This window comes from Oncorhynchus mykiss, chromosome 23 (assembly GCF_013265735.2).
Source record: "Oncorhynchus mykiss isolate Arlee chromosome 23, USDA_OmykA_1.1, whole genome shotgun sequence".
NCBI lineage: Eukaryota > Metazoa > Chordata > Actinopteri > Salmoniformes > Salmonidae > Oncorhynchus > Oncorhynchus mykiss.
The window spans coordinates 53,534,720-53,553,452 of NC_048587.1; the positions used below are offsets into that span (position 1 = coordinate 53,534,720).

At 45.0% G+C, this 18,733-nt stretch overlaps 1 protein-coding gene across 6 annotated transcripts in view; it reads right to left on the reverse strand.

Moving 5' to 3' along the window:
• Window positions 1–18,733, reverse strand: part of LOC110502963 (rho GTPase-activating protein 27) — a 44,052-nt gene that overhangs the window by 16,737 nt on the left and 8,582 nt on the right. Inside the window, exon 1 of one of the 6 annotated variants that reach the window (XR_002470403.2) lies at window positions 3,715–3,934. The exons of the other annotated variants lie outside the window; for them this stretch is intronic. The gene's annotated coding sequence lies outside the window, so the exon portion shown is untranslated. Of the gene's footprint in view, window positions 1–3,714; window positions 3,935–18,733 lie in introns of those variants that run through there. 6 annotated transcript variants of the gene reach the window in all.

The following is an 18,733-nucleotide window of genomic DNA, read 5'->3' on the forward strand; positions in this document are numbered from 1 at the left end:
ACCTGGAGCCTCACCTGTTCCAGAGGCCAGAGTCTCACCTGGATGCTCACCTGTTCCAGAGGCCAGAGTCTCACCTGGATGCTCACCTGTTCCAGAGGTCAGAGTCTCACCTGTTCCAGAAGCCAGAGCCTCACCTGGAGTCTCACCTGTTCCAGAGGTCAGAGTCTCACCTGTTCCAGAGGCCAGAGCCTCACCTGGAGACTCACCTGTTCCAGAGGCCAGAGTCTGATCTGGAGTGTCACCTGTTCCAGAGGCCAGTGTCTCACCTGGAGGCTCACCTGTTCCAGATGCCAGAGCCTCACATGTTCCAGAGGCCAGAGACTCAACTGGGCCAGAGGCTCACCTGGAGCCTCATCTCTTCCAGAGGCCAGAGCCTCACCTGGAGCCTCACCTGTTCCAGAGGCAAGAACCTCAACTGGGCCAGAGACTCACCTGGAGCTCACCTGTTCCAGAGGCCAGAGACTCACCTGGAGTCTCACCTGTTCCAGAGGTCAGAGTCTCACCTGTTCCAGAGGCCAGAGCCTCACCTGGAGACTCACCTGTTCCAGAGGCCAGAGTCTCATCTGGAGTGTCACCTGTTCCAGAGGCCAGAGCCTCACCTGGAAACTCACCTGTTCGAGGCCAGAGTCTCACCTGGAGTCTCATTTGTTCCAGAGGCCAGAGTCTCACCTGTTCCAGAGGCCAGAGTCTCACCTCCTGTATCCCATGAGAGTCTCATCTGTTCTAGAGGCCAGAGTCTCACCTCCTGTATCCCATGAGAGGTCTCTGCCTGACTTTATGACTCCTGTGGGGTCCCCCTGGGAACACTGCTGCCTATGATATCCTCATCATGGCATTGTGAGAGTGCTCTCCCTCTCCCCCTCCCTCCCTCAAATTCAAAGGGATTTATTGGCATGGAAATGTGTTTACATTGCCAAAGCAAATGGAATAGGTAAGAAACAAGGGAAATAAACTAAATTAACAGTAAATATTACACACTAAAAGAATAGAGACATTTCAAATGTTATATTATTGGCAATGTACAATGTTATAACAATGTGCAAATAGTTGAAGTATGAAAGGGAAGATAAATTAACAGATAAATATAGGTTGTATTTTCAATGTTGTTTGTGCTCCACTGGTTGCCCTTGTTGCAACAGATCACAAATCTTGCTGCTGTGATGGCACACTGTGGTATTTCACCTATTAGATATGGGAGTTTATCAAAATGGGGTTTGTTTTCAAATCCTTAGTGGATCTGTGTAATCTGAGAGAAATACAGTGCATGCACTCGGAAAGTACTCAGACCTCTTGACTTTTTCTACATTTTGTTACAGCCTTATTCTAAAATGGATTCAATTAATTTTGTTCCACGTCCATCTACACACAATACCCCATAATGACAAAGCAAAAACAAGTTTTAGAAATTGTTGCAAATGTATTAAAAATTAAAAACAGAAATACCTTATTTACTTAAGTATTCAGACCCTTTGCTATGAAATTGAGCTCAGATGCAGCCTGTTTCCGTTGATCATCCTGTGGTAAATTCTATTGATTGGACATGATTCGGAAAGGCACACACCTGTGAAGATGGGAGAACCTTCCAGAAGCACAACCATCTCTGCAGCACTCCACCAATCAGGCCTTTATGGTAGTGGTGTCAGTTAAAGACACACGACAGCCCGTTTGGAGTAAAGAACTCTCAGACCATAAAAAACCAGATTCTCTGGTGTGATGAAACCAAGATTGAACTCTTTGGCCTGAATGCCAAGTGTCACGTCTGGAGGAAACCTGGCAGCATGGTGGTGGCAACATCATGCTGTGGGGATGTTTTTCAGCGGCAGGAACTGGGAGACAAGACAGGATTGAGGGAAAGATGAACAGAGCAAAGTACAGAGAGATCCTTGATGAAAACCTGTCCAGAGCACTCAGGACATCAGACTGGGGCGAAGGTTCACCTTCCAACAGGACAACGGCCCAAAGCACACAGCCAAGATAACACAGGAGTGGCTTCGGGAAAAGTCTCTGAATGTCCTTGAGTGGCAAAGCCACAACCCGGAATTGAACCCAATCGAACATCTCTGGAGAGACCTGAAAATAGCTGTGCAGCGACGCTCCCCATCCAACCTGACAGGGCTTGAGAGGATCTGCAGAGAAGAATGGGAGAAACTCCACAAATACAAGTGTGCCAAGCTTGTAGCGTCATACCCAAGAAGACTCAATGCTGTAATAGCTGCCAAAGGTACTTCAACAAAGTACTGAGTAAAGTGTCTGAAAACTTATGTAAATGTGATAGTTTTTTTTTTTTTTACCTGTTTTTGCTTTGTCATTATGGGGTATTGCGTGTAGATTGATGACTATTGAATCCATTTTAGAATAAGGCTGTAATGTAACAAAATGTGGAAAAAGTCAAGGGGTTTCAATACTATCCGAATGCACTGTATGCGTCTCTAATATGGTCATACAGCTGGCAGGAGGTTAAGAAGTGCAGCTCAGTTTTCACCTCATTTTGTGAGCAGTGTGCACATAGCCTGTCTTCTCTTGAGAGCCAGGTCTACCTACGGCGGCCAGTCTCAATAGCGAAGCCATGCTCACAGAGTCTGTACATAGTCAAAGCGGTCAGGTATTCTGCCACTGAGTACTCTCTGTTTAGGGCCAAATAGCATTCAAGTTTGCACTGTTTTTTTGTTAAATATTCTCCCTGCTCAACCAACCACTGGATTGAGGAATGGTGACAGGTCGGAAACCTATTTAGGTCAATGGTCGGAAGGCAGATATGTATAGTAATGGGTATATATGACCATTTCATGTTTTGTGGTGATCAGATATGGACTCGGTACACCATCTAGTTCAAAAAATATATATATTTATTTATTTATTTAACTAGGCAAGTCAGTTAAGAACAAATTCCCCTATGGGACTCGCAATCACGGACGGATGTGCTACAGCCTGGATTCGAACCAGGGACTGTAGTGACACCTCTTGCACTGAGATGCAGTGTCTTAGACCTCTCCACCACTCGGGAGCTCAATAACATAATTATTGATCTCATTATCACCACAAGGTAATCAATACACATGACTAGACAGACAAGAGAGTTGAAATGAGAGAGCTGCATCATTGATCTCTCTGATTGTGGAATGCCCCCTCCCCTGCCCACTGGAAAGAGATATCTACCCACAATAAGCACACACTAACCAGATGTTTGTGAGGTAAAATGTCAGTGTCACCAATAAAAATAAACTGCAGGCTTAACCCCCATTGCATCAACACCCACAGTAAGCAGCCCACAGTAAATGCCTATATGTGAGATACTATGGTTTTGTGTTGGCAAATGTGTCAACTAACAACTAGCAAAACTCTAACCTCAAGTCTACATTAAGAGTGCTAAACATGTTGAAGCAGGCATTGCTTGTGTTATTGCATGCTCTCTGGGGTTGACTTACACTGCAGCACAGGAAAATAAAGTTGAGCTGAAGCAATATATCTACAGTAGGGTGAGACTAAGTAGACTAAACAGGAAGTAGGAAGGTGATAACAAGGTAGACGTAAATACTGTCAATATTGTACATACTGAACAAACCCAATACACTCTAATCTCTATTCTGGACAGCCTAATTAAACTCAACACACTCTGATCCCTATTTTGGACAGCCTAATTTAGCCATAGTTTTACTGAGGCTGTACTGTTGTATCAAGATATACAGTATAGTGTACAGTTAGTTCTGGACCTACCTGGGCTGGTATTGGGAGAGCCAAGGTCCCCCGGACCCGGTACCCATGCTGGGGCTTTGCATAAAGATCCACCATGTTTAAGTAATCCCAATGAGAAGAGCCATATAATCCTACAGCTGAATAGAGGACAGCTACGCTAGCTATCACAGGACTGAATTGACACGAGCTGAGGCAGGCGGGCAGGCACACACACCCTAACACACTCTCAGACCAGCTGTGTCTGCTGGTGACCAATGACAGTTAGAGATTCCTTGAAAAAAATAACAGCCTTTTCTGTTACAATGACAGGGGGAGGGGGTTCAGAGAGAGAGAGAAAGCTAAAAAAAACTTGGTTTATCTTCTTTCTGAAATAAGAAGGAACTTTATCTCGTCCACTGTCCTCACAGCTCATGTGTTCACTGCTACAACTCTGGTTTGGGTTACATCTTCCCTTTGAACATCACGTCTGTAATCACCCTGAAAGTAACTACAGCAATACTACTAAAGTATGGTTTTAAAATCAATGACAACAAATCTGAAATGTACACAGCAAAACACAATTGTGCACTGGAGAGAGGTGAAATGTACACATTTCAGGGGAAAACATCTCTGTAAAAGTACACAAGGATGAACCCAGATTATCTGAAGTTCTGCAGAGTTGGTGAGTGCTTGACTTGACACAGGAAACGGTAGTGAAGGGACGGGATCCGACTGTTATATCTGCTGACTGTCTGATGCCTTTGAACTACCCCAACCAAGTGTCATAACACCCCAACCAATAGTATCATAACAACACCCCAACCAATAGTATCATAATAACACACCAACCAATAGTATCGTAATAACACATCAACCAATAGTATCGTAATAACACACCAACCAATAGTATCATAATAACACACCAACCAAGGATCATAATAACACACCAACCAATAGTATCATAATAACACACCAACCAAGTGTCATAATAACACACCAACCAATAGCATCATAATAACACACCAACCAAGTATCATAATAACACACCAACCAAGTATCATAATAACACACCAACCAATAGAGTCATAATAACACACCAACCAAGTGTCATAATAACACCCCAACCAAGTGTCATAATAACACCCCAACCAAGTGTCATAATAACACCCCAACCAAGTGTCATAATAACACACCAACCAATAGCATCATAATAACACACCAAGCAATAGTATCATAATAACACACCAACCAAGTGTCATAATAACACACCAACTAAGTGTCATAATAACACCCCAACCAAGTGTCATAACACACCAACCAATAGTGTCATAATAACACACCAACCAAGTGTCATAATAACACACCAACCAATAGTATCATAATAACACACCAACCAGGTGTCAGAATAACAAACCAACCAATAGTATCATAATAACACACCAACCAATAGTATCATAATAACACACCAACCAATAGTGTCATAATATCACGCCAACCAATAGTATCATAATAACATACCAACCAATAGTGTCATAATAACACACCGACCAATAGTATCATAATAACACACCAACCAAGTGTCATAATAACACACCAACCAATAGTGTCATAATAACACACCAACCAATAGTGTCATAATAACACACCAACCAAGTGTCATAATAACACCCCAACCAAAAGCGTCATAATAACACACCAACCAATAGTATCATAATAACATACCAACCAATAGTATCATAATAACAAACCAACCAATAGTATCATAATAACACACCAACCAAGTGTCATAATAACACACCAAGCAAGTGTCATAATAACACCCCAACCAAGTGTCATAACACACCAACCAAGGGTCATAATAACACACCAACCAAGTGTCATAATAACACACCAACCAACAGTATCATAATAACACACCAACCAAGTGTCATAATAACAAACCAACCACTAGTATCATAATAACACACCAACCAATAGTATCGTAATAACACACCAACCAATAGTATCGTAATAACACACCAACCAATAATATCGTAATAACACACCAACCAATAGTATCATAATAACACACCAACCAATAGTATCATAATAACATACCAACCAATAGTGTCATAATAACACACCGACCAATAGTATCATAATAACACACCAACCAAGTGTCAATATAACACACCAACCAAGTGTCATAATAACACACCAACCAATAGTATCATAATAACACACCAACCAATAGTGTCATAATAACACACCAACCAAGTGTCATAATAACACCCCAACCAATAGCGTCATAATAACACACCAACCAATAGTATCATAATAACATACCAACCAATAGTATCATAATAACACACCAACCAATAGTATCATAATAACACACCAACCAAGTGTCATAATAACACACCAACCAAGTGTCATAATAACACCCCAACCAAGTGTCATAACACACCAACCATTAGTGTCATAATAACACACCAACCAAGTGTCATAATAACACACCAACCAAGTGTCATAATAACACACCAACCAAGTGTCATAATAACACACCAACCAACAGTATCATAATAACACACCAACCAAGTGTCATAATAACAAACCAACCAATAGTATCATAATAACACACCAACCAATAGTATCGTAATAACACACCAACCAATAGTATCGTAATAACACACCAACCAATAGTATCATAATAACACACCAAACAATAGGATCATAATAACACACCAACCAAGTCTCATAATAACACACCAACTGTAACGGTTCTCTTGTTGTGAAGTAGAAGCGGACCAAAAAGCAGCGTGGTGGTTGTTCATTGTATTTTAATGAAGACACTATACAATGAACAAACTAACGAAAACAAGAAACGTGAGAACTCAAAACAGCCCTATCTGGTGCAAACACAAAGACAGGAACAATCACCCACAAACACACAGTGAAACCCAGGCTACCTAAGTATGATTCTCAATCAGAGACAACTAATGACACCTGCCTCTGATTGAGAACCATACTAGGCCGAAAACATAGAACTGCCCCACAACATAGAAAAACAAACATAGACTGCCCACCCAACTCACGCCCTGACCATACTAAATAAATACAACACAAAGGAAATAGAGGTCAGAACGTGACAGTACCCCCCCCCCCAAAGGTGCGGACTCCGGCCGCAAAACCTTGACCTATAGGGGAGGGTCTGGGTGGGCGTCTGTCCGCGGTGGCGGCTCTGGCGCGGGACGCGGACCCCACTTCGCCATTGTCTTAGTCCGCCTTATTGTCCGCCTCCGTGGCTTACTCACCATGCCCACCCCTCTCAATGACCCCACTGGACAGAGGGGCTGCTTGGGACAGAGGGGCAGCTTCTCGGGACAGAGGGACAGCTGCTCGGGACAGAGGGACAGCTGCTCGGGACAGAGGGACAGCTGCTCGGGACAGAGGGACAGCTGCTCGGGACAGAGGGACAGCTGCTCGGGACAGAGGGACAGCTGCTCGGGACAGAGGGGCAGCTGCTCGGGACAGAGGGGCAGCTGCTCCGGGCGGAGGGGCTCTAGCGGCCCCTGGCTGACTGGCGGCACTGGCGGCCCCTGGCTGACTGACGGCCCCTGGCTGACTGGCGGCACCTGGTTGACTGGCGGCGCTGGCGCTGGGCTGACTGGCGGCCCCTGGTTGACTGGCGGCACTGGCGGCCCCTGGCTGACTGGCGGCCCCTGGCTGACGGGCGGCACTGGCGGCCCCTGGCTGAAGGACGGCACTGGCGGCTCCTGGCTGACGGGCGGCATTGGCGGCTCCTGGCAGACGGGCGGCACTGGCGGCGCTGGGCAGACGGGCGGCACTGGCGGCGCTGGGCAGACGGGCGGCACTGGCGGCGCTGGGCAGACGGGCGGCACTGGCGGCGCTGGGCAGACGGGCGGCACTGGCGGCGCTGGGCAGACGGGCGGCACTGGCAGCGCTGGGCAGACGGGCGGCACTGGCAGCGCTGGGCAGACGGGCGGCGCTGGCGGCGTTGGGCAGACGGGCGGCGCTGGCAGCGCTGGGCAGACGGGAAGCTCCGGCAACGCTGGGCTGAGTAGCTCTCCTAGCGCCGAACAGGCGGGAGACTCCGGCAGCGCTGGAGAGGAGGAAGGCTCTGGTAGCGCCGGAGAGGCGGGAGACTCCGGCAGCGCTGGAGAGGAGAGAGCCCCTGCAAGGATGGGCCGGAGAGACAGCCTGGTACGGGGAGCTGCCACCGGAGGGCTGGTGCGTGGAGGTGGTGACGGATAGACCGGGCCGTGCAGGCGCACTGGAGCTCTTGAGCACCGAGCCTTACCCAACCTTACCCGGTTGAATGGTCCCGGTCGCCCTGCCAGTGCGGCGAGGTGGAATAGCCCGCACTGGGCTATGCAGGCGAACCGGGGACACCGTGCGCAAGGCTGGTGCCATGTAAGCCGGCCCAAGGAGACGCACTTGAGACCAGATGCGTAGAGCCGGCTTCATGGCACTTGGCTCGATGCCCACTCTAGCCCGGCCGATACGCGGAGCTGGAATGTACCGCACCGGGCTGTGCACCCGCACTGGGGACACCGTGCGCTCCACAGCATAACACGGTGCCTGCCCGGTCTCTCCAGCCCCCCGGTAACCACAGGAAGTTGGCTCAGGTCTCCTACCTGGCGTAGCCATACTCCCTGTTAGCCCCCCCCCCAAGAAATTTTTGGGGCTGACTCCCGGGCTTCCATCCACGACGCCGCGCTGCCTCCTCATACCAGCGCCTCTCTGCTTTCGCCGCCTCCAGTTCTTCTTTGGGACGGCGATATTCTCCTGGCTGAGCCCAGGGTCCTCTTCCGTCTAATTCCTCCTCCCATGTCCATACCTCCTCGCGCTGCTCCTGCTGCTGCTTTTTCCGTTGCCCATTACCACACCGCTTGGTCCTGTTGTGGTGGGTGATTCTGTATGTTGATGGCTTGTTTCAGCACAGGTCTCATTTTGTAGCTTCACGGTCGAATTTGGTTTATTGTTTTTGTTACTCGTTTGTATAGTGTTCAGTCTTTCTTGATTAAAGATTTGCCATGGACACTTACCACGCCGCGTATTGGTCCTCAGATCCATCTCGTCTCTCCTCTTCAGATGAAGAGGAGGACGGCCGTGACAGAATCACCCACCAACCAAGGACCAAGCGGCGTGGTAGAAAACAGCGACGACAGCAGCAGCAGCAGCAGCAGCAACAACAACAGCGGCCGGTATCACAGGACTCCTGGACATGGGAGGAGATACTGAACGGAGAGGGACCCTGGGCACAGGCTGGGGAATATCGCCGCCCCAAAGCAGAGCTGGAGGCAGCGAAAGCTGAGCGGCGGCGATATGAGGAGGCAGCACGGCAGTGCGACAGGTACGAGAGACAGCCCCAAAAAATTTTTGGGGGCGGGCACACGAGGGGTGGAGCTAAGCCAGGTAGCAGACCTGCGCTCACCCCTTGTGCTTATTATAAGCAGCGCGATACTGGGCAGGCACCGTGTTATGCGGTTAAGCGCACGGTGTCGCCAGTACGTGTCCATAGCCCGGTGCGCTATAGGACAGCCCCCCGAGAGTGTCATGCGAGTGCGGGCATCGAGCCAGGGCGTATGGTGCCTGCTCAGCGGGTCTGGTCGCCGGTACGCAGTTTTGGTCCAGGGTATCCTGCGCCGGCTCTGCGTGCTGTGTCTCCGGGGCGCTGGGAAGGTGCAGTGCGTCCTCTGCCTGCGCTCCGCTCGTGCCGGGCGAATGTGGGAATGGAGCCGAAGGGAGAGGTGCGTGTAGTAAGCACTAGATCTCCCGTGCTTACCCACAGCCCGGTTCAACCTGTGCCTGCACTCTGGACGGTCCGGGCTAGAGTGGTTATCCAGCCTGGGGAGGTGGTGCCAAGGTTGCGCACCAGAGCTCCAGTGCTCCCCCACAGCCCGGTCCTTCAGGTGCCTCCTCCTAACCCCAAGCCTCCTGAAGGGCTCCCCAGCCTGGTGGTACCTGTGGCAGCCCCACGCACCAGGCTGTCTCTCTGTCTCCTCCCTGCAGGTGGTCCCGCCTGTCCGGCGCCGCTGCCGGAGTCTCCCGCCTGTCCGGCGCCGCTGCCGGAGTCTCCCGCCTGTCCGGCGCCGCTGCCGGAGTCTCCCGCCTGTCCGGCGCCGCTGCCGGAGTCTCCCGCCTGTCCAGGGCCGCTGCCGGAGTCTCCCGCCTGTCCGGCGCCGCTGCCGGAGTCTCCCGCCTGTCCGGCGCCGCTGCCGGAGTCTCCCGCCTGTCCGGCGCCGCTGCCGGAGTCCCTCTGTCCCGAGCAGCTGTCTCTCTGTCCCGAGCAGCTGTCTCTCTGTCCCGAGCAGCTGTCTCTCTGTCCCGAGCAGCTGTCTCTCTGTCCCGAGCAGCTGTCTCTCTGTCCCGAGCAGCTGTCTCTCTGTCCCGAGCAGCTGTCCCTCTGTCCCGAGCAGCTGTCCCTCTGTCCCGAGCAGCTGTCCCTCTGTCCCGAGCAGCTGTCCCTCTGTCCCGAGCTGCCCCTCTGTCCAGTGGGGTCATTGAGAGGGGTGGTCATGCTGAGAAAGCCACGGAGGCGGACAATAAGGCGGACTAAGACAATGATGAGGTGGGGACCGCGTCCCGCGCCAGAGCCGCCACCGCGGACAGACGCCCACCCAGACCCTCCCCTATAGGTCAAGGTTTTGCGGCCGGAGTCCGCACCTTTGGGGGGGGGGTACTGTCACGTTCTGACCTTTATTTCCGTTGTTTTGTATTTATTTAGTATGGTCAGGGCGTGAGTTGGGTGGGCAGTCTATGTTTGTTTTTCTATGTTTTGGGGCATTTCTATGTTTTCGGCCTAGTATGGTTCTCAATCAGAGGCAGGTGTCATTAGTTGTCTCTGATTGAGAATCATACTTAGGTAGCCTGGGTTGCACTGTTTGTTTGTGGGTGATTGTCTATGTTGATGGCTTGTTTCAGCACAGGTCTCATTTTGTAGCTTCACGGTCGAATTTGGTTTATTGTTTTTGTTACTCGTTTGTATAGTGTTCAGTCTTTCTTGATTAAAGATTTGCCATGGACACTTACCACGCCGCGTATTGGTCCTCAGATCCATCTCGTCTCTCCTCTTCAGATGAAGAGGAGGACGGCCGTGACACCAACCAATAGTATCATAATAACACACCAACCAAGTATCATAATAACACACCAACCAATAGTGTCATAATAACACACCAACCAATAGTGTCATAATAACACACCAACCAATAGTATCATAATAACACACCAACCAAGTGTCATAATAACAAACCAACCAATAGTATCATAATAACACACCAACCAATAGTGTCATAATATCACACCAACCAATAGTGTCATAATAACATACCAACCAATAGTGTCATAATATCACACCAACCAATAGTGTCATAATAACACACCAACCAATAGTATCATAATAACACACCAACCCATAGTGTCATAATAACACACCAACCAATAGTGTCATAATAACACACCAACCAATAGTGTCATAATAACACACCGACCAATAGTATCATAATAACACACCAACCAAGTGTCATAATAACAAACCAACCAATAGTATCATAATAACACACCAACCAATAGTGTCATAATATCACACCAACCAATAGTGTCATAATAACACACCAACCAATAGTATCATAATAACGCACCAACCAATAGTATCATAATAACACACCAACCAATAGTGTCATAATAACACCCCAACCAAGTGTCATAATAACACCCCAACCAATAGTGTCATAATAACACACCAACCAATAGTATCATAATAACACACCAACCAATAGCATCATAATAACACCCCTACCAATAGTGTCATAATAACACCCCAACCAATAGTGTCATAATAACACCCCAACCAATAGTGTCATAATAACTCACCAACCAATAGCGTCATAATAACACCCCAACCAATAGCATCACAATAACACCCCAACCAATAGTGTCATAATAACACCCCAACCAATAGTGTCATAATAACACACCAACCAAGTGTCATAATAACACCCCAACCAATAGTGTCATAATAACACCCCAACCAATAGTGTTATAATAACACCCCAACCAATAGTATCGTAATAACACCCCTGACCCTGTATCTAGTATGCTTACCCTTATACATATCTACCTCTATCACTCTAGTATCCCTGCACATTGTAAATATGGTATTGGAACTGACCCTGTATGCTGACTTACTTTCTCATGTTCTTCTTCTTTTTTTATTTCTTGTGTGTTTTTGTTCTACCTCGTTATTTTTAGTATTACATTGTTATTGATTACTGAATTGTTGGGGTTAGAGCTTGCAAGAAAGGCATTTCCCTGTACTTGTGCATGTGACATTAAAAGTAGAAACCCCAACCAATAGTATCATCATACCACACCTTATGGAGAAACCACATGAATTTCACATGTGAACACGTGATCTCATGTGAAGCAATGTGGTAACATAAAACTACACGCAACAACATGTGAGCACATCTGAGAACACGATCTCATGTTAAATTAATGTGAAATGGTGATCCAAAAATTCAACATACTGTATTAGAACACGTGACAACTTTTGAGCACATGTGAAAGCCCAGTCGTTATATGTAATTAATAATACTTTACGTTAAAAGACATGAATTCAATTGAAACAGTCATGTTTTGTCTAGTTCTCTGTTTATTCCAGTTTGTTCCACGCAGAGACGTCCATAAGGACATTTTCAGGATGGTCTCAGAACTTTGTATTATGGTTCCCTGGAGGTGTTTTCTAGTTGTGGTGAAAATACAGTAAATCTATAACTAGTTACTATATTTTTACAGCTAAAGGTGTTAATGTTAAAGTACTGTATGTGACTGTATTCTGATTACTGAGGACTCAACCTCACTCAGGATTTAAACTCGCAACCTCTTGGCTGCTAGCTACCTGAAGTTCCAACTGAGCCACTAGTCTATGGACATAATGGAGAATGACTATACATTTATTGCCACAATTTTTTTTGCATTTTGCAGTAAAAATAAATATACAACAACCTGAAGGTGTTATTTCTATAAAATGACAGTATCAAATCAAATGCTGCTGTATTCTGATTTAACTTACTGTCAAATGTAGTATAATTCTGTACTGTGTACTGGTTGGGGCTCATTAGCATAATTTGGGTTGTGATCAAATACAGTGCCTTCAGAACGACGAAAAATATGTAAAACGATATATACAAGGGACACGACAGGACAAAGACGTCTGACTGCTATGCCATCTTGGATCAGAAAATGTGAAATCATGTGATTTTTCCCATAAGGGACCACAACCAATAGTATCATAATACCACCCCAACCAATAGTATCACAATAACTCCCAACACCCCAACCAATATAATAATAATAACACCCAACAGTATCATAATAACACCCCAACCAATAGTATTTCAAATTAGTGTTTAAAATTTAAATATCATCCCTTATAATGAATAATGTTGACTAAAAGAGGGACAGCAATGTACTGCGGAAAAGGAAACATCGTTGTGATGTTGAACTAGCTCCTGAAGAAGGAGATGGTTGAAGAGGAAACATCGTTGTGATGTTGAACTAGCTCCTGAAGAAGGAGATGGTTGAAGAGGAAACATCGTTGTGATGTTGAACTAGCTCCTGAAGAAGGAGATGGTTGAAGAGGAAACATCGTTGTGATGTTGAACTAGCTCCTGAAGAAGGAGATGGTTGAAGAGGAAACATCGTTGTGATGTTGAACTAGCTCCTGAAGAAGGAGATGGTTGAAGAGGAAACATCGTTGTGATGTTGAACTAGCTCCTGAAGAAGGAAATGGTTGAAGAGGAAACATCGTTGTGATGTTGAACTAGCTCCTGAAGAAGGAAATGGTAGCCATATTTTGTATAGCCTCCAATTGCCCTAAAGGAGAATAATCAGAACTTTCTCTTATAGCCTTGAGCAATGCTACAAAGCAGCAATCTGCCTAATTACTTCACTGCTTTGGAAATCATCCAATAAAACAATGGAGGAGCAAATTGGGGCCCAAAATCAGGCCACAAAAACACAGTCGGCCTATTAATGGAGTCTGATTCCTACCCGTTACATCACTCCTCCTGGCCCAGAATCCTGGATTACCCCAGAGACGGCAGTTATGGCTCCATTTACAATCTACATACAGCACAGCAGCCGTATCACTTCCCTACCCATCTCCTCACTTCACTTTAACTCAGGCCAGGCTGATTGACATGTCTCTTCTGACTGCCCCGAGGCAGAGAACCTGCTCGCATATGAAGCAGGAGAACATAGATTTTCGAGAACATAGAAATTCTAGAACATAGATGGAACAGAGAGATGTATACATTCTACATGTATGGATAGAGAAAAAAAGAGAAGATATGGTAATCTCTGAACATACTGCAATGTCTGAAACATAAGATACCGAAACTGACTTAGGTGTTGGGTAACAACTGCTGTCCAAGAATGCATACGGTACTGTACACACCCTTACGGAAAAAACATACATTTCACATGTGAAGTGTTCCAAAAATCCATGTTTTCATGTGAACTTATGTGAAGTTAATGTGATAACATTAAAGCAACACATGATAAAATGACACTACAAGTGAAAACGTGATCACATGTGAAGTGTTCCGAAAACACATTTCACATGTGAACTAATGTGTTGTTTCTGTAAGGGCAGTAAAGCTGCTTAGTTAAAATGCATATTTACAGATATGTAGATCTCAAGAGCTTTGATAGCGAAGTCCCAAGCAGTTAACCCTATCATAACAAACATAGAGTACATAAAAAAGAACCATGCATCAAGATGAAATTAAAGACATTCCAGATCTAATATGATTCTATGACTAAGGAAACAAGATACTTTAGACCAGTGGTTCCAAAACTTTTTATAGTCCCGTACCCCTTCAAACATTCAACATCCAGCTGCGTAACCCCTCCAGCACCAGGGTCAGCACACTTTCAAATGTTTTTTGCCATCATTGTAAGACTGCCACACACACACACTATACATTTATTAAACATAAGAATGAGTGTGAGTTTGGGAAGTGACAAAGAGCTCTTATAGGACCAGGGCACAAATAATAATATAATAATAATAAATTATTTTTCTCTTTCTTTAACCATCTTACATATAAAACCTTATTTAAATAACTCACCACAAGTTAACGAGAAGGATGCACCGTAACTCTGCAATGTTGGGTTGTATTGGAGAGAGTCTCCGTCTTAAATCATTCTCCACACACAGTCTGTGCCTGTATTTAGTTTTCATGCTAGTGAGGGCTGAGAGTCCACTCTCACATACTGTAGGTACGTGGTTGTAAAAGGCATCAGTGTCTTAACAGCGCGATTTGCCAAGGCAGGATACTCTGAAAATGTGAAGGAAAAAAAAAATTCAAAAACGTAATATTATGATATATATTTTAATGTGAATCACATTTTTATTTGGGGTACCCCCGACAGCATTACACGTATCCCAGTTTGGGAATACCTGCTTTAGACAATGGTTGCGTTCCCCTGCTCAGATGTTGCATGCATCAACCAAAGATTGCATGCATCAACCAATGGTTGCGTGCCATGTCATCGACTGACAGATTGCTATAACATATGTGGTTAGCTGATAAATAAAATACCTACCCAGGCATTGTAAGATCTGGCAGGCATCAGCAGCACCTAGGCAGAGGAACGTGGCCAAAGGCTGCGTTTAGACAGGCAGGCCAAATCTGATATTTATTCCTCATGAATTAGACTTTTGACCAATCACATCAGATATTTTTCAGAGCTGATCTGAATTAGTGAAAAAAAATATCAGAATTGGGCTGCCTGTGTAAACACAACATGAAATAGTCTCATTACAGCTGAGGGGCGGTCATTGGGAGCCTCTAGAGGAGATTTGCACAACAAGCACAGAGAAAAATGCTGAATTTCCATTTCTCTCTCAAATGGTGTGTGTACGTTTACTAAATCAAATCAAACATTATTTGTCACATGGGCAGAATACAACAAGTGTAGACTTTACCGTGAAATGCTTACTTACTTACAAGCCCTTAACTAACAATGCAGTTCAAGACAGAGTGAAACAAATATTTACCAAATTAACTAAAGTAAAAAATGATAAAAGTAACACAATAAAATAACGAGGCTATATACAGGGGGTACAGGCACAGAGACAATGTGCGGGGGGCACAGGCCAGCCGAGGCAATCCGTACATGTATGTAGGGGTGAAGTGACTATGCATAGATAATAAACAGTGAGCAGCAGCAGTGTACAAACAAAAAGGAGTGGGGATGGGGGGGGGGACTGTTCAGCAGTCTTACGTCTTAGCTGCTAAGGAGCCTTTCGGTCCTTGGCAGTTACAATTTACCAGTACGAATGCAAATAACCTAGTGATCTGGTGAAGTATGCATGAACATGACGATATCAACAAGATCACAACCGTTTTTTACGTTCATATTTTGTTTATAACAATAGTTAAGGAATTTATGGTTCTTTTGATCATGTAAATTGAGTCCATTTAGTCTTGGGATCATGACATCCGGTGTTACCCTAAATGTTGGATTCATCTAAATGTATTCACCCATCCTTACTCTCAAATAACCTCCCAATGATTTCAGTAAGAACCCACTGGGCACACACTGGTTGAATGAATGTTGGTTGAATCAAAGAAGAATAGACATTGAATTGACGTCTGTGCCCAGTGAGAAGCCAAGCCTAGCATGTGTCCCAAATTACTGTCTATTATCTATATAGTGCACTACTTTTGAACAGGGCCATAGGGAATGACCCATAGGGCTCTGGTAAAAAGTATTAAGTGCACCATACAAATAAGATGCACCATATAGGGAATCGGGAGTCATTTGGGCCAGTGTTGCTGTTTATGAGGAGAAAAAAAAACAGACGGTGTTCAGTCTTCTTTTCTGTCAGAGAGCAGGATCAGATAGATAGGTCTCTCTCTCACACAATCTGTTGGAGCAGTTTCCTGGCATTTGATTTTGGCAGGCAGAGGTCAATATTCAATCAAAACTTTGAACTCTGATCAAATAAATGCATTATTTTTGCCAGTAAATTTAATTAGAAACAGAAAAAGCTTTTTTTTAACCTGGTTCATTCCAAAGCTGACATATTTTGCATACCGTACCCTAATTAATGTTAAATGTTATACAATGACACAAAGTACCAGTCAAAAGTTAGGACACACCTACTCATTCCAGGGTTTTTATTTTTTGTATTTTCTACATTGTAGAAAAATAGTGAAGACATCAAAACTATGAAAAAACACCTAAGGAATCATGTAGTAACCGAAAAAACTGTTAAGCAAATTCTTGAAAGTAGCCACCCTTTACCTTGATGACAGCTTTGCACACTCTTGGCATTCTCTCAACCAGCTTCATGAGTCACCTGGAATGCATTTCAATTAACAGGTGTGCCTTGTTAAAAGTTACTTAATGCATTTGAGCCAATCAGTTGTGTTGTGACAAAGTAGGGGTGGTATACAGAAGATATCCCTATTTGGTAAAAGACCAAGTCCATATTATGGCAAGAACAGCTCAAATAAGCAAAGAGAAACAACAGTCCATCATTACTTTAAGACATGAAGGTCAGTCAATCGGAACAAGAACTTTGAAAGTTTCTTCAAGTGCAGTCGCAAAAACCATCACGGGCTGTGATGAAACTGGCTCTCGACACAGGAAAGGAAGACCCAGAGATGCCTCTGCTGCAGAGGATATGTTCATTTGAGTTACCAGCCTCAACATTTGCAGCCCAAATAAATTCTTCACAGAGGTCAAGTAACAGACACATCTCAACATCGACTGGTCAGTGGAGACTGAATCAGGCCTTCATGGTCAAATTGCTGCAAAGAAAGCACTACTAAAGAACACCAATAAGAAGAACAGACTTGCTTGGGCCAAAAATCACAAGCAATGGACATTCGACTGGTGGAAATCTGTCCTTTGGTCAGATGAGTCCAAATTTGAGATTTTGGTTCCAACTGCCATGTCTTTGAGAGATACAGATTAGGTGAACGGATGATCTCTGCATGTGTGGTTCCCACCGTGAAGCATGGAGGAGGAGGTGTGATGGTGCTTTTCTGGTTACAGTACCAGTGATTCATTTAGAATTCAAGGCATACTTAACAAGCATGGCTACCACAGCATTCTGCAGCAATACGCCATCCTATCTGGTTTGCGCTTAGTAGGACTACCATTTGTTTTTCAAACCCAACACGCTCCTGCAAGACTGTTGGAAAAGCATTCCAGGTGAAGCTGGTTGAGAGAATGCCAAGAGTGTGCAAAGCTGTCATCAAGGCAAAGGGTGACTACTTTGAAGAATCTCATTTGTTTAACACTTTTTTGGTTACTACATGATTCCACGTGTGTTATTTCGTAGTTTTTGATGTCTACACTATTATTTTATAATATAGAAAACATTTTTTTTTGTTAAACCCTTGAGTAAGTGTCCAGACTTTTGACTGGTACTGTAGATGTTTATTTATTGTATACTTTTTTTCAAGAAATCATAGAGTAGTTTGACAAAACTTTTTATAAGCTTTCAAATGATATCAAACTCAACCGTTGATTGATTTTCCAGTGATGATGATATGGATGTTTCATGAGAGGCTGGGGTATGTAAAATGGGTCAACTTTGAGCACCTCTATCTCCTGAATGTTTTGGCATTCAGGTCTAAAAAGTCACTTTCTGACCACTTCTACCATGGGCAAACACGTATGGAAGGTTTTGTTCAAATCAAAAAGGGGTGCTGTCAGAAAGGGATTGAAATCAAGGTCCAAATGGCACCCTAGTCCCTACATTTCTTATTGCACAGCGTAAGTGAAGGCTACAGTTACAAGACATGTAAAGGTGATGGGCATTTCCATCGAATAGGAGCATATCAAATTGGTGTCATATGAAAGCTAAGAGTCTATCTTATTGGGAAATGAAGGCATAGAAGGCACCATTTCCAAAGAAAAAAAATTGCCTCTGAAAGCAACGTCAGCACAGTGACTAGAACACATTTGATTACCGTGAGTAGAGCACAGTGAGTAGAGCAGTGCGTAAAGCACAGTAGTGTACTATACA